The following is a 15,975-nucleotide window of genomic DNA, read 5'->3' as shown; positions in this document are numbered from 1 at the left end:
CATTATTTTGTACTATCTGTCAGGAATCAATTGATGAATTGAGAACTTTCCTAAGAGAATTTTCATGTAGAAGTCTGAAACAGAAAATTATAATGCTACAAGCATTAGATCCAACGCAGAGTTAGAAAATACACCAACTTACAAGGCCATTCACTGGCATATCTTTCAAAGAAAGTGTGCTATCTGTGCATCATTCAAAAATGCAGCATTTAGTTGTTTAGACTTTACTTTGTAAAACATCCAGCTTTATGTTTAGGAGAGATGAGTAGAGCTCTATTGCATGGTACTGTGGCAGAGATAGAGCAAGTTTGTGAAGATATTTAGATTTGTTTCTTTGGTCCTGAAGAGGAGAGTAGGGAAAATGAGGAGGTAGTGACTGCAGGTGTAGAGCAACAGGAAACAGAGATTAGTATTGAAAAATGTGCACAAGAGATAGCCAAGTCACCACAGTATCTTCAGAGAAACCAGAGTGTGTTTGTATTTGTTGTCGCAGCACTCACTACAAAAGCCAAACTTGTAAAGTAGTGGTATTTTCTAAAACTGAGCAAGATAACAGACATGAGGGGCAGGAAACTGGTATATACCTATTTGTAGAACAATGCTTTGATTTAGCCACAAAGCAAACAATATGCAAGTATTTCTATGATCATAAATGATCATAATCAAAAGCCAGCTAGAGCAATAAAAAACAGATTAAAATTGGTATGGATCCCAGAAGAACTTCAAAAATTAAATGTTTATGAATCAATTGTCATTCAAACTATACATCCATTTCAAGCAATAGTTCAAATGAAACCGAAGACAGGGAAACTACCAACAACATAGCTACAGAAAGGACTTGAAGGAAGAGTTGTCTACTTACCTTTAGATTTTAAACAAAATGTTGAGATTGTGGGTATTGACAAAGATATCGATGAACCATTCATCATTCTGGTAAATGGTATGCTCACCTAAAATAAATATGCCAAGAGTTAGCAGACGTAATTAAAGTAAAAAACACCACATTATACTTGAAAGAAAATGATGTTTTTTTACACAAATTATTGGATATGTAAGTTGTTTTGATGATGAAGCATTACAATCATGTGGACAAATAGGAAAAGTGGATAAACAGAAGTCAGAAAAAACATATGAACACTACAGTGTCCATCCACTTCATCCCAAAGAAGCTGTTGGCGATGCCATTGATCTGTTTTCAAATAAAACAAGGTCGAGGTGCTCCAATGAGTATGTGGGGAAAAAGGTTTAAAGGCTCACTGGTTTCCACAGTTATTTCCCACTGTAGTAGGTGGCCGATACGATTACTGGCCTGTACAAATACTAGCAGCTGAGTACAGTTCAATAAACTTATATTCAGAGAATCCTAGGTTTCGCCAGTGTATTCCCTATAAATTCCATCTATTACTTGAGAGTGACGTGTCAGGACTGTTTTATGCTGTGAATCACTTTATAAAGACAGGAGTTAATCTGCAAAATCTCTCTGCAAGGGAGTTTGTTGACAAAGCACAAGCTAAGGATGAAAATCTGGATTACAACATAATTAATATGATGATATATCAATGTGGAACCAATGAATATTGGCATTGTCGTCATGGAGAGCACGGAAACATAGGTGCACCTACTTGGTTTGTCACACTTGGAGGAGTATAGTATGCATGGGATGATTAAAATGAGTTTATAAGAGAATCAAACTCTGACATTAAGGATATTAATTTGAGGACAGCAGGAGAACTTTGCCTTTGGATTCCTGCTAATGTGTGTAGGCATTTAAATCACAAGTTTCAAGCGATGATGGGTTTCATATGTAATAAAACAAATCCTCCTCATGGGGAAGTTACATATGTTACATGCACCATTCTAAAAGACAATGATGACAAAGGTCTACAACACCAAGTTCTACGCTTCCAAGCACAGATGTGGCAAGTGTTGATGCTGTGGATACAGACATTAAGGAAAAAGGTTTACAAGATATTATTTTGGATTGCCAAGACCTATCATTTCCAAAGGAAGACTGAACAGCTTTTTATCACCAGTCAGGCATACACTGAAATTAACATCACCAACAAATATGTGTAATCTGAGAAAAGCAGAGGCCTCCAAGTATAGTAATGATTATAAGCCTGTTAGTCTGAAATTATGGAATGCAAATATGGGCATACTGTTTGTTGCAGACAACTCATTTGCTGTTGCTGGCCTTGTCTCTTTGTACCTTATAACATCAGAGAAATAACAGATGAAGGAATCTGGGAGGAGATCTTTGCAGAGTAATTCTAACAGAGAAGTTGTGCAGTTTCAGCTTGAAAATGTTTTCACATAGCAAAATAGGTTCCTATGAGTGCTGTGATGGTTGAGTTTGGCTAGCTTGTACTCAAAGTCTTGGGTAATTGTTTGGATCAGTCTAGACCTTGCCAACTCATGAAACAGAGTCTTGAAATCTTTCCTAGAAATTCAGACCTAGCAGAGTTTGATCCAGAGAGTGCAGATATAGTACCGATACAGTAGCAAGAAATATGTTGGATGCTTGCTTTAAAAGGAGAGGTCTACACCTAGAAAAAATGTGTCTTTAGGAGATTCTGCAACACTGCAGGTACAGAAATAATGTGGCAGAAAAGGTAGATGAGGGAAAATGTGCTGCAACAGTTGTTTGGTTCGAAATACAAAAGGTAGTTTAAAAATCTACAGAAAACGTGGTTGTCAAACTCCTGAGTAAAGAGAGTTTTTCTACTTAACACTTCTGAAACTGTTCAAGCCTTGGCAGTCTGAAATGGAATTACTCTGACAGTATGAAGAAACAAGAGGCAATTGATACTGAGATAGCAAAGGATAGTTCACAAAGTAGCCAAAGTTCCAGACCTCTAAGTCAAGATCCTCTTGGACAGCCAATAATTGAAAATGAAACTGCTACTGCCATAAATGAGGTGGAGACTGCAGTGCAACAAGCAAGAGAAGAATATGTTGATTTGGAATACTTACTTGGAAAACTGAATGATAAGCAGAAATAACTATATATGGAAGTGAAAGGAAAAAATAGAGCATTGATACCTTCACAAAAAGAATCAATGTAAATGTCCAACATTTAAGTACATTCTATTGAATGTCAGCTGTAAAGGTAGCACTTGGAAAAGCTTTTTAATCAAGGTTCTCACCACATACCCACAGAGGGCTACAGTGTGCATTTTATCACATATAGTAACAGCAACTACTGGATTAACTGCACACAACATCAATGGAATTACCTTGCATCAACTACTTATGCTACATGTAAAACACAATAATAAACTGGAAAACCAAAAGTTCTCTGGTGAAGTTTGTCATGAAGTTTCTAGAGTTTTGAAGAAATTGAAACGTCTAATCATCAATGAGGTGATCATTGTCTCAAATATAATTCTTGCCTTTGACCACTTAAGAATGCAGCAGATACTGAAGAGAGAGTATGATGTACTTTTTGGAGGAAAGCATGTAATTGTTTTCAGTGATTTATTAAAACGCACCCCCGTAAAAGGACAGCCTATGTTCAAGACACTTCTACATGAAGAAACTCAGAAGTCCTGAGGAAGTATTGGAAATGTAAAGATTTGGATACATTTTCAGTACAAAGGATGACTTAGAAACACGTGTCTAGCATGTGACATGGAATATGCAAATATTCTAAAAGTTATTAGAGTAGGAGTTTTTTCAAAAGAAGGAAAATATTGTTAGAAACTCAACTCATAAAGAATATATTGCCTACAAAAATATTGCAGAACAGCTAATGTATAACTTTATTCAACAACAAAAATCCATTGTGTGTTGAATGCCTACTGTTGGAAATGATCTGTTTTGCAGGGTTATCCCCAAATGTTTTGCTTCTGACCTTCTGTTTTTGATGCTATGCTAAATTTCGTTTTTGCTGGCTTTAGTACTCTGGGTACTTTACCACTGCTGACTAGTGCTAAAGTACAAGTGCTCTCTGTCTAAATGGTATTGATGATTGGCTTATCCATGATTGACATATTTGATATACCAGTAAGTCCCTAGTATAGTGCACCAGGTGTGGCCATGGCCTGTAAATCAAATGCTACCAATAGGCCTGCAGCACAGATTGTGCCACCTACCTGAGTAGCCCTGCAAACGTATCTCAGGCCTGCCACCGCAGTGCCTGTGTGTGCAGTTTTAAACTGCCATTTCGACCTGGAAAGTGCACCCACTTGCCAGGCACATACCTTCCCTTTTACTACATATGTTACCCCTAAGGTAGGCCCAAGACAGCTCCATGGCAGGGTGCAGTGTTTTTAAAAGGTAGGACATGTACTGTTGTATTTTACACGCCCTGCTAGTGAAATACTGCTAAAATCTGTTTCACTATTGCAAGGATTATCTCTCCCACAGGGTAACATGAGGATTGCCTTGCAATATATTTTAAGTGTAATTTCCTATTGGAAGCAGATAGAGATATGGAAGTGGGGTCTCTGAACTCCATTTTTGGTTAAGTTGTTTTTTGAATTTTTAAATGTCACTTTTAGAAAATGGGCATTTTCTTGCTTAGCCATTCTGTGCCTATGCTTGTCTTCTGAAAACATGTCTTGGTAAGCTGTTTGTGTATTCATGCTAGACAGTCACACATAGAGAGCTGAGGTGTGCCCCACATATCCTGATGGCCCATCACCAGGCTGATGAGTCTTCCTGAACTAGAGTGGTGGGTGAAGCTGATACTTGCCCCTGAATATGCTGTGCCTGTCCTTAAACAAAGCAGTCTCCAGCCTCTTGCAGTATGTCTGGGGCCATGGCAGAAAAGGCAGGGTCTTGCGCACTACAAAAACTTTTCTTTGAAGTTTGCATACTTCAAAGACAGTAATGGGTATAAGTACTGGACCTCTGACCTCACAAAGTTAGAACACTTCTGGACTGAGGGAATTCTGCCAGGAAGAAGAGCTGGATGCTGTAGGAGGAACTGTTACTCTGCTTGTTGCTTTGATGGGCTGACCAGCTGCTTCTGTCTTGGGAGTGAAAGGACTGGACTTTGCTTCTACATCCTTCTTTAAAAGTTTCTTCAAGGGCTTGAACTGAGCTTGTCTCTTGTTAAGAAGTCTCAGAAACATCAAAGACTTCATCTGCCAGTGCCTGGACTCTTCTGCTGAGAGTCCTGACTTGCCAAGTGGTGCCCACTCCAGTCCCTGGGCCCTTGGAAGTGCAAGGTGATAATCGGAAAGAGAACATTGATGCAACACCGGCAACATTATTGCAGCGCCTGCCTGGCAGCTGTAAACTTGATGCAGTGCCTGCAGAATTGATACAGCCCCTGTTTCAGTGAAGTTCCATCAGCACAGTGAATCTGGATTTTCCACACATCATCCTTAGGTGTAAATGTTTCATCGACCCCACACTGCAGTAAGGAACCAAGGCTGTGTGTCTGGAAATCGACACATCACCTTTCCTCGGAGGAAAGAATCAACACACTACCCACCTGTCATTAACGAACCAATGCATCGTTTTGTTTTTCCATTACCCATTCCCCTGTGGCCCACATCGACTTTGTTTTTGATGCATCTCAGGACATTGTGCTAAAAAGATACAATCAATGATACCTATTGATTAAGATGCATTTCAACTTTTCAAAAGTGATACCTTTACTTGTGAATGTTGAATTGTTTGTGTTTTGGTCTGTTTTCACTCAGACAAATATTGGCTATTTTGCTAAACTGGTGTGCAGTACTTTGTGGTGTTTTCACTGTATTACTGTGTGTATATACAAATGCTTTATACATTACCTCTGAAATAAGCCTGACTGATCATGCCAATCTACCAAGCGTGTGAGCAAGGGTTATATTAGCTGTGTGACTCCCTTACCCTGACTAGAGTGAGGGTCTCTACTTGGACAGGGTACAAACCACTGACAACTAGACACCACATGTCTACCAACTACTATTCAGGAATGTTCCTCTTTTAATGCACAATTACTTGAACTGGAAAAATAATAAATATTGACTCTGACAGCCAAGTATAAAACGGAATATCAGGGAGTGACAGTACTGTTGACTGAAAAATTACAATCAAAATTGGATTTAATGGAGAAGTATGTTTCCAAAACTGCAGGATTAGAAAAATGTTTACATGTTTGTTAAAACGGCAGGGTAATTTTGCACTATAATTTAAATGTTGAGGAAGGATTAGTTAATGGTGTCATGGGTAAAATAAATTATTTCATTTTCTTTCCGAACAGGAATGAGATCGAACACGTAGCAATGAAATTTGATCAAATTGAAGGTTTAGAACAGATAGCAAGATCTTGCTTGTAAAAGACTTGTGTTTTTGGAGGAAGCAGTTCCACTGTCTCTAGTACACGCTGCAACAATCCATAAATCTCAAACGTTAAGTGTAGATGCTGAATTCACTAATATTGGTAGCACCATATTCAAGGAAGGTATATCATATGTAGCAGTGCCACGGGTTACAACTTTGTCTGGTTTGAATCTGATAGAGTTTGATGACAGTAATGTAAATGCTGATTCAAGTTGTGTGACAGAGTATAACAGTTTGAGAAGTGTACTTGTCCTCATTTAGGTCAGTATCCAGTTTTTGAAAAGCCAAGAATCCTAACAAAATAAAAGGTTTCAAAGGCTCACAGTGACATTCCTGAGAAAAAGTGCAAGAAACAGAAGAAATATATTTTGTGGGAGAAAAAATACTAAAAATACTGATGAAATTGTTGGTTACCAGTTGTCAAACCCCTCTGGAGTCAACTGCTATGCCAATGTAGTTTTCAATGCACTGTTGTCTTTACCTCATCTGGCTCACGCACTTGAATAGAAAAAAGATAAAAGGTTGGGCTCTGCACTCTTTACTTTGTTAAAACGCTTGTGCTGTTAAAGGACTAAAACATATCCTGCATCTCCTATTAGAGATTTTGTAGATGTGTGGACTGTATCTGTACACTTCACACAAAATAATCAAGAAGATGCACAAGAATTCTTGATGGTCATACTTGGTATATTAGAAGAAGAAATAGTACCTGTTGACAAACTATTTGGACTAAGTTACTCATGAGCGCATGGAGGTGAAAGTTGATGTTTCACTTCAAAAATAGAATTGATTCAGAAAGACTTATCTACTTAACTCTGCCAGACTTTAAAACTGTCAATTTTATAACAACTTGTTTAAAGAAGCATCACAGAGCAATACCTGTTAAAATTGTCATTTAGATCTTCTATCAACTTTGAATACAAGAACTGGCAAATATATCATTCTAACGGTACAGTGATGCACAGCAGATGGAAGCAAATTAGAAACACCTATTACAAACTTTAAAACTGGACACATTTCTCTTTCTGTTAAAACATATAGCTGTATAGCTATTATTTTTAATTAAGGACTATCTATTACATCTGGATTCTACACCATCTACTTAAAAAATTCAACTGGATGGACAGAGTGTAAAGACAGTTACCTTACATTCAAGCGAAGATTACCTTATAAACTACCAAATTCCTACCCTCTGTTTCTTGAACCCATAGTCCAAGGAGGATTACTTCTGAGACTTCTGATAGAATGAGTTAAGACACCATAAAAGCCTACCAAGGGTGATGTATACATAAGGGATTCCAAATAGTGAGATATACTTACTCCTGGCACAAACAACAGGGATGCCACTAAATTGGAAACACAGATCACAAACTAAAAACCACGACAAACAAATATTTTATAATGAAAGAAATACTGCTGAAGGTATTAAAGTTAAACATATTGCTGGATATTGTGCTTGTTTTTAAAAATTTAAAGTGGACGGAGAGAGATCATCACAATCAAACGGATATTGCAACAACAGCTATGGAATTACAAAAAGAATTAGAATTGGAACACTGACATACTCCAATCCTGGTTAATGGATTGCTAGTTTCTATGACATCATATGGACTACCAAGGGTGAAGTCTTTATATGGTTTTTCATATACTGCTATTCTTCATACATAATAATTGTATTATAACAATCAATAAAAAAATCTTAGCTTAACCATGTGTCTTTTATATAATTTAAACAGGAAAAACTGTTAGCTAATTATTTGTAGTGAGTGTGATGCATAGTAATATTAATTTACTATAACATACTATGCACTTATGGTTTTTTTTCTACAGTCTATATGATTGTCTTTTACCCCACTGTTCAATGATGAGTCTCTATTCAACACTTCATTTATGGTGTCAAAGAATAGAAGCTGAGAACAGTAAAAAAGGGGGAAAGAAATGCTTTAAATTATATATATATATATATATATATATATATATATATATATATACAGTATATCATTGCTCCACATTCATATGAATATGCTGAATGTCATTATTAACAACACCTTTTCCATTACAGATGTGAATCTTTAAAGATATCATTTCTAATATGAACCTTTAACTTCTATTTATGTGTTTTTTTTACATGGATTAACAAACTAATTTATTGCAGTAATTGGGTAACTAATTATATCTTTCTCCATTCACAGACCATCTACAAATATGCCAAGCTAGACATAGGTAAATACAGTGATACACTAATACACACTAATGAAAATACTGATATCCACATGTATACTTGTACATGTACTAACTCAAACAAGCACACACTCATGCATACACTGGCACACCCAGCCATACTCTGATGCAGGCATTAACACAACCATTCACATACTCAAGCATACACTGGCATACCCAGGCATACAATAATGCATACCATGACACACCCAGGCACATACTAATGTAGGTACTGACACACCAAGTCAAATAATAATACATCCAATCATACACCCAGGCACACACTGATGCATTTACTGACACACCCAGGCACAAAATAATAGAGATAATGACACACCCAGGGATACGCCAATGCAGACACTTACAGATCCAGCCATACACTGATGCAGGCACTCACTCACCCAGGTACACACTCATGCATACACTGCGATACCCAGACATACACCAATGCAGACATTGACATAATCACTTATGTATTCATAACACACCCAGGTACACACTGACATATACACTGACACACCCAGACACATACCAATGCAGAAAGTGATAGTTCCAGCCAACCACAAATTCATCTAATAACAACCCCAGACATACACTGATGCATGCAGTGACACATCCAAGCACACACTCATCCATACAATGACATACCCACGCACACAGTCATTCATACACTTACATACACACACTCCTGCACATTGATACAACCAGACACACATTAAATACATGCTAACGCAGCCAAGTACACATTGATGTATGCACTAAAACACCCAGACACACACTGATATATACACTAATATTCCCAGCACACACTCATTCATACACTAATACACCCAAGCAGAGACTGATTCCTGAACTAACATACCAAGGCATACACCAATACATACACTTACACACTCAGCTATACACTAAATCATGCAGTAACAAACACATGTATTAACAGATACATACCCTTTCATAACCAGGCACACTCATGCATACCCTAACACACACAGACACATACACTAACACACCCAGGCACACACTCAAGTATGCATTAACACTCCCACGTGCATACTGATACATACAGTGACACACTCATGCACCCAATGATGCACTCACTAACATAAACAGAAGCACACTGATATATACACTGCCATACACAGCCACACACTCATGCATACACAAAAACACCCAGGTAAACCCTAAACCATACACTAACATACCCAGCTATACACTGATACATACACACACCCAGACACACACAAATGCATGCACTGACACACCAAGGCACACACTGATGCATACACTAACACACCCAGGCATACACTGAAACATACACTGAGACATCCAGGCACACACGGATGTATTCACTGGAACACCCAGGCACACACTGATACATGCACTAACATACCCAAGCACACACTCAGGCCCTATTTACGAGGGTGGCAGTCTTAAGACCTCCAAACTCCTTTGGTGGCCTTACTGCAGCGGTCCTAGTGGTAAAGACTGCATCATTACGAGTTCAGCGGTTTAGCCAAAGCCAAACTGCCACAACGCTGCTAGTCCCGCCGGTGCGGTCAGACAGGTGCTGCTGGCTGTGAGCTTCTCAGGGGCGGTGACATGCCTGAGACCGCCAGCTGTATTACGTGGCAGCAAACCACCTGGTTTTTCATGGTGGTCATCCCACAGCGAAAACCCAGGTGGTAACCCACCGGGCAACAGGAATCCCCATACCTGTCGCAGGAACATGCATCCCCACTCACCCACACACTTGCAGACACACACCCCCACAAGTCCACACACTTGCAGACACACACCCTCACCCTACTGCATGCATACATCCAAACATCCCACCCAACCGCATGCATACATACAGACACCCTCACCCAACTGAACACACACAGACACGCACCCCCACCCACCCAACCAAACACAAACAGACATGCCACCCACCCAAACGAACACAGACATGCTCCTCCACTCACTTGCATGCATACGCAGCTCCCCACATCCATTCACACACACACACCAACCCTCCGCATTCTTTCACACACACGCACAAACACCCTTCTTCATACATTCACACACTCCACCGCATAAATTCACATAGACACCACCATGTACGCATACAGTCAGACACACACACACACACGCAAACCCTCTGGCACACACACATGCTCGTACACATACATGCACACACCACACACATGCACCTACCACACACACATACCCTTCCGTTCTGTCCACCTACCTGTCTGGGCAGCACAGCAGCCTACGTTGAGATGGTTGTCCGGGAGGGGGTGTATGTCGGCGGTTCCCCCGCCAATGCCGCACCGCCTTGCAAGGAACACCATGCCATATTACTGCTCGCAATATGGCAGGCGGAGTACTTCCAACATGGCGGTACTAGAGTTGGAACCGATTCTCACCTGCCAGCGGTGAGATGCTTTTTTACTTTGTCATAAAAGATGACAACATCTGTAGTTTGAAGGGAGGCGAGTTGGTGACACTTTGCACATTAGTTACCATGCCTCTACACAGCTAGTTTCCATGGTTATTTGCTGATGGACCTGTGCCTCTTCCTGATGATGCTCTCTCCCTTATCATCCTTATGTAAGCATGCTGATTAATTGTTTTCACATTCTAACACATAGAGGAAGTTCCAGGGCTGTATTTTTTTTAGATGCCTCTTGATAGTTGTTTATCGCACAGTTTGCACTCAACAAACCTTGCAGATCCTTCTTCCCCCCTGGTGGTATCAAAAACCACTGCCACACATCACTCTCCTTCCTCAATGTACCTGGCTCTTCCTGAACTTCAGGATCTTCCTCCGGTCCCACAGAAGCAGGTGGAGAATTGCCTTCTGTCATCTTTCCTCTGGAGCAAAAGATTTTCATCTTTACTCCATCAAGAAATAGTACAGAAATAACTGCTTCTGGGTGTGGTATTATCAAAGAGTTGACTGTGGTTAAACAACCCATAGAAAAAGAGCTTTTAGTTTTGACATCAAGGGATCTTGCCACGGAACCTCGGATTCACCACAATTATAAAACAACTGATTTCTGTAGAAAAAAGTAGAGAGGATAATTTATAGTGTTTCACATAGGTTCAGCTTTAAGCTATAATTGATTGGAGAGATTCCTACATACTTAAAATATTTTATTTTAATTTGTGGGATCCACAGATCCAGATCTGCAAATCCCTCCGTATCATGTGGACAGAACAAAAACCATAGAGTTAGTCCTGTCCACATTCTATGGGACGCCTGAGCATTCATAGATGCTTAAATGTTAAAAAAATAATTGAGTAGATATACCTTCATTTAAATTATCAATACTTTCTTATTGTCTTAACCAATTTATTTTCTTCTCCTTATTATTTTTCCCTCATTTTCACTGCTTTCTCCTTACTGTTACAACTGTTTTTTGACTGCCTTAATATTGCTTTTGCCTCATTCTGACTGATTACTCCTTGTTTCTTCTCCTACATTTAGTATATCATCTTCTTACTTTTCCCTTGTTATCACAGGTGTTTCCTTGGTTTGTTTTTTGCCTTTTTTGAGTACCTTCTCATTCCTTTGGCATAGTTTTTACTAGTTTCTTCTTGCTTTTTTAGCCATGTTTCATAATTACATACTCATTCTTTTTCCCTTGTAGTGTGGGGTTGGAACAATGCAGGGGGTGCCGCAGGGCCAGACCATAGGCCAGGCCCTTCGGGCCAACCCCATCCTGCATTTTAAAAACACATAGAAATCCTCAGAGAAAAACAAAGGTTACAGGGACATTATAGTAAGGAAATAAAATGTAAAAACCTTGGAAATTCACTTAAAAAACAAATGTTTCGGGGATGCTATAGTTAGGTTTTGAATATACTTACACAAACCCAAAGATATTCAACAGTTATAGTTATAAGACCTACATATAACTTATGTCCCTGCAATACACTGCTCATGACCTCACACATTACATCACTCATGACACAGTCAGTGACATCACTGAAGACATCAGATTGGTTTTTTAAGCGGTCGCCATTAGGTAGTTATAGTTAGGACCTAGTTTCCATATAAAAAGCGTTTTTGACTTGCCTATATCTTTAGCACCGTTTCACGAATTTTCACCAAATTTTCCAAAACAAAGTGCCCTGGTGATTCTTGTTGAACATGGAAAGTGTCAGGGTGATTTGTCAAGTGGGGGCTGAGAAAAAGGGGTATAAAAAAAGTTACATTTCCCATGTTAATTTCCATATGACCTTTAGAAACAACTACAGCCTGAACTACTGGATGGAATTCCATGAAATTCAGCAGAAAGCTAGCGTTCAGTACGCAGATTATGCTTTGCCTTATTTGGTGATAATCCATGCAGTACTTTAGGAGATATTAAAGGGAAAACAAATTTGTAAATCTGGGCTCATGAATAATTCACGAATATTCATAAATCTTTGTGAATGCACGTGCAAAAATTAGCACTCTAATTGGCGGGCTGCAACCTGACTAGAAAGTTGAGACTGCAATTTTATTTCATGGGACACAGTCCCAAAGGGTGAAATCCTAATTAAAAGTGGCATGAGAGGCCAAGGTGGAAGAACCCCGACCCCAGGGGTGTGATATAGATGTGTTTTAGGGGAAAATTATGGGTCGAAAATAATTTTGTGTCACCATGCGCGAAACCCTTGAAAATCTGCAAATATTCACAAACATTTTTGAAATGTATTCACAAATTATTTGTGATTATGAACACATTGGGAAGAGAACCCATAGACTCATTCATACACTAATTCCTTCAATTATACTTTTGTTCTGAGACTCGTGAGCCCACTCAGACACTGACACACCCACTCACAAACCCACTCAGAATCTCATGCACCCGCTTACAGACCTACTCAGATACTGATGCACCCACTCACAGACCCAGTGAGACACTGATCCACCCACACACAGACCCACTGAGATACTCATACACCTACTCCCAGACCATTCAGAGCCTCATTCACCCACCCACAAACCCACTGAGACACTGACACAACCACTCACGACCCATTCAGACCCTCACACAGTCCCTCATGCACCCACTCACAGTTCCATTCAGACTCTCATGTACCCACTCACAAATCCACTCAGATCCCCATGCCCCACTCACAGACCCATTCAGTCACTGTCACACCCACTCACAGACCCGCTCACACACTGTTGCACCCACTCACAGAGCAAGTGAGACACTGATGCACCTACACACAGACCCACTGAGACACTAATACACCCACTCACAGACTACTCAGAGCCTCATGCACATAGTCACAGACCCACTCAGACACTGATGCACCCACTCACCAACCCACTCAGACCCTCACACACCCACTTGCAGAACATCTCTGACCCTCACACACCCAGTCACAGACCCACTCAGACACTCATGCTTCCACTCCCAGACCCACTGAGACAGTGGCACACCCACTCACTGACCCACTCAGTGACACATCCACTCCAGACCCACGCAGACACTCATACACCCATTCACAAACCACTCAGGTGCTCATGCACCCACTCACAGACCCACTCAGACACTGACACACCCACTCAGACACTGACGCAGGCACTCGCACACACAGACAGAGACTCTCACAGCCACTCCTATCCCAGATGCATCCTCTTACACCTACTCTCACACCCAAGGAGACAATCTGCAGAGGTTGGATTAACATATAGTAATGAGAATTACTAAACTATACAAATTCACTGAAAAAAACAAAAGTTACAGAGACGTTATAGTTATAAAATAGAATTTTTAAAAACATAAAAATTTACTGAAAAAAATAAAAATTATAGGGACATTATAGTTAGGAAATAAATTTAAAACAAAAACCTTAGACATTCACTGAAAAGACCAAAGGTTATAGGAACATTACAGTATAGTTAGGTGAGAATTTTCCACAAAACCAGAAACATTCAGCAGTTATAGTTACCTTAGCTAACTACAACTTGCGTCCCTGTAAGGCACTGCTTATGACATCACATATTACATCACTCATGAGACAGTCAGTGACATCACTGATGACATCACCAATGACATCTCAAATGACATCACATGACATCACTGATGATGTCATCCTCAGAACCACTCACACACCCAATCATACTCCTAGAAAAACTCACATAGATCACCACACATATAAATACTAAAACAATCATTGACAGACCAACACAACTACTGGCACACACCTACTCACTCACTCACACATCACTAACTTACCCACTCACTCATGCATACATAACTATGTGATTACCATACTCATACAACCATTCACACACCCGCTCACAGCCCAATTACCTACTGATATACCCTCTCACTCACCAATACATGACTCACAAATCTACTTTAAAATACATATATCCACAGACACATCCATTCACTCACTCATACAACAAAAACACACCCATAAACTCACCCAAACAGTTACACAACCACTTACCCACCAATACAAAGACTTACACAACCAATCACTGACACAACAACTCCTACTCCCAGTCACCAATATATATAGGTACTCACTCACCTACATACTCACCCATACATCCACTCATACTCCCACTTTTCTACAAATAAATATACTCAAACATTCACTCGCTCTCACAGTGACTCACTGGTACAGCACTCACTTATGGGAACAGCAACTCAAAGATAAAATCAGTCACTGATACACTCACTAAATCAGCCACTAACTGACTAATAAAGACGCTATTATGGCTACTCAGTCCCCAATTAAACCTCTCATACACATACATAATTACCCTTACAGCTACTAACAGATCCTCTTTCTTACGTTTACACCTTCTCAAACATACACTTACTGTACCACATAAGAAGTAAAAGAGCCACTTATCTGTGGATAGAGCCACTTATAAAGGCATTCACTCATCCATATTCTCAGTAACAGAGAGAGTTACACACTAACTCAGTTGCTGAAACATACAGGCAGTACTCTATACATACACTCACACACCCATAGTCTCACAGCTATACAACTACTTAGACACCCACTCACTCTACCAATACAGACTACCACACAGACACTTCCTCATATATACACGTAGTAACACATCCACTTATGGTTTCATACAGAAATTAACTCAACCATGAATGCACCAATCCAAGCACTCACACCTTCAGTCATACATACATATAACCACTTACAGATACTGGATGGTGTCATCAGTGATGTCATCACTGATGTCACTAGCTATGTCATGAGTGTTGTAATATGTGATAATAAGCAATGCATTACAGGGTGAAAGTTATAGTTAGCTCAGGTACCACTAGGTAGTAACAGTTAAGACTTTTTTTTTTTACCATAGACGGAGCATTTTTTGTTTTGCCAATAACTTTGGCACTGCTTGATGAATCTTCACAAATGTTTCAAAACTTATACTTTGGTCAGTTCAGCTGCATTCTAGAAAGTATCAAGGTGGTCTGTCAGACGGAGGCTGAGAAAAGAGGGGGAGTC

The sequence above is a fragment of the Pleurodeles waltl genome, chromosome 7, assembly GCF_031143425.1.
Source record: "Pleurodeles waltl isolate 20211129_DDA chromosome 7, aPleWal1.hap1.20221129, whole genome shotgun sequence".
In the NCBI taxonomy this organism is placed as follows: Eukaryota; Metazoa; Chordata; class Amphibia; order Caudata; family Salamandridae; genus Pleurodeles; species Pleurodeles waltl.
The sequence above is the reverse complement of the archived record's forward strand: the minus strand, read 5'-3'. Positions refer to the sequence as shown.